The sequence below is a fragment of the Temnothorax longispinosus genome, unplaced genomic scaffold, assembly GCF_030848805.1.
Source record: "Temnothorax longispinosus isolate EJ_2023e unplaced genomic scaffold, Tlon_JGU_v1 HiC_scaffold_681, whole genome shotgun sequence".
Classification (NCBI taxonomy): Eukaryota; Metazoa; Arthropoda; class Insecta; order Hymenoptera; family Formicidae; genus Temnothorax; species Temnothorax longispinosus.
In genome coordinates this window covers 1-1,777 of record NW_027270541.1, presented here as the reverse complement: position 1 = coordinate 1,777, position 1,777 = coordinate 1, and the positions used below count along the sequence as shown (strand labels likewise).

The 1,777-nt window shown below is 39.1% G+C and overlaps 1 long non-coding RNA gene across 2 annotated transcripts; it reads left to right on the top strand.

The window, feature by feature from the left end:
* The first annotated feature begins 441 nt into the window (after positions 1–441).
* Positions 442–1,621, top strand: LOC139824922 (uncharacterized). Of its 2 annotated transcripts, none has more exons than XR_011735352.1 (3): positions 442–782; positions 877–1,180; positions 1,344–1,621. It is a non-coding gene; the product is annotated as an uncharacterized lncRNA (long non-coding RNA). The 2 variants fall into 2 exon arrangements; XR_011735353.1 differs by having other exon boundaries at positions 443–762.
* The last annotated feature ends 156 nt before the right edge of the window (positions 1,622–1,777 follow it).

Genomic DNA, 1,777 nt, shown 5'->3' with positions numbered 1-1,777 from the left:
CAATCTCCAAATATTCTTTTGCATGTGCAGAAAATGTTTTGAATAAATATTTTACTTGCAAATCTCACGGAGGAGACATATGAAAAACAGTTGTTTTTTTTGGGTTAACTTTATTCTATAATGTAATATAATATACATTGAATATTACCGATAAAAAGTCACATCTTCCGTCATACCAAGGTCTTTCATACAGATACAGCATGTTTTTGCCATTATTCTCCCCTCCATCTGCCTTTCATCTACTGACGAGCAATGTGTGCGTTTCCCCCATCCCTATTCCCTACTAGTCCCCACTAGTCTAGACTTCTATCCCCACCAAGCGATCAGAAGAAAGAGAGAGGGACCATATCCACGGGCTATGTCTGCACCGTCTATCTTCCTACGCGTGCTCTTACGGCAGGGGCCGGTCTATCTATATAAGTCTATGGTTCCTATTCATCAGTTAACCTATCTCGAGAGCACTCGAGACTCGAGAGACACGGTAAGGGCCTTGGCACATAGAAAAACTTAAGCAGTAAAACTTTAAGCAGTAAGAAATCAACAGTATGGATTCGCTACCGCTTAAGGCCGTGCCTTAAGTTCTTGACTGTGATTGGCTGATTTGCTTACTGGTTGAGTTTTACTGCTTAAGTTTTTCTATGTGCCAAGGCCTTAAGTACGAAGTACGCGCGGAGCGAGACCGACCGTGACTCTTTACGCGACGCGACGATTAATTACTATACTATTATACTTATTTTATTTACTGTTTATTACTACGTTTACGTGAGTGTTTATACATACAGGTTAATAACCTATTTACTGTTTACTACGTTTACGTGAGTGTTTATACATACAGGTTAACCTATTATATATTTTTTTTTTTTATATTGACGGCAGGGAGCTGATACTGAGATCAAGGAGCCTGTTCACACGAGGCGTTTCTGCCGCGCGATTGCGGCCGCGCGTTAATAACGTTTGCACGAGCCGCACGCGCGTACGCGAAACGGCAGTAACACCGTATAATCGTGCTGGCGATATACTGAATTTGAATTGCTTCGTGCTCTTATCTGGAGATTTCGTATCCCTACATCGTGTTACCATTGCACCGCTGCTGGAACAGAAGGTTCTCTACGCTTGGCAGAAAGTGACGACTGACACGTTCGATCCCGACTTCGTTGATCGCAGAAGAGTTGGACTCGAGGTACGTTTCCGATTTGCACGTATAACAGTATTGTGCGATGAATGTTGTACCCAATTATAACCTCAAATGAAGTTGTGCACGTTGCTAGTAACGCTGTCTGTAAAAATTTGCGTGAAAGATGATATATAATCATATTAACACATTACATTATTTTTATACGTAGCTGTGATGAAAGAGAATTAGATGGTGACTTAATTTTGGGAGATATAGGTCAAGGATTGCCATTTAAAGCTGGTACGTTTGATGGGGCTGTCAGTATTTCTGCGCTTCAGTGGTTGTGCTATGCAAGCAAAACTTTGCACAATCCTACAAAACGCTTCTTAGGATATTGTATTTGTAGAATCCGATAGGTGCATTTCCATAAAACTTTACTTTTATTGTTGCACCACATGTATCTTGTAATACTCTCTCCGCAGTTTGTAAAAGAATTGATAAAGAACATTTTCAAATTATTTTTTTGTCCCCATTAAGATATTCACATGCAAAATTAGTTGTAGAGAGAAGTTGTAATATATTTATTCGGCTAAAATTGTTATTTTAATTCATACTCGTTTCTTTATGTTTGAAATGTATATTTATGCAATATATATAAAACTC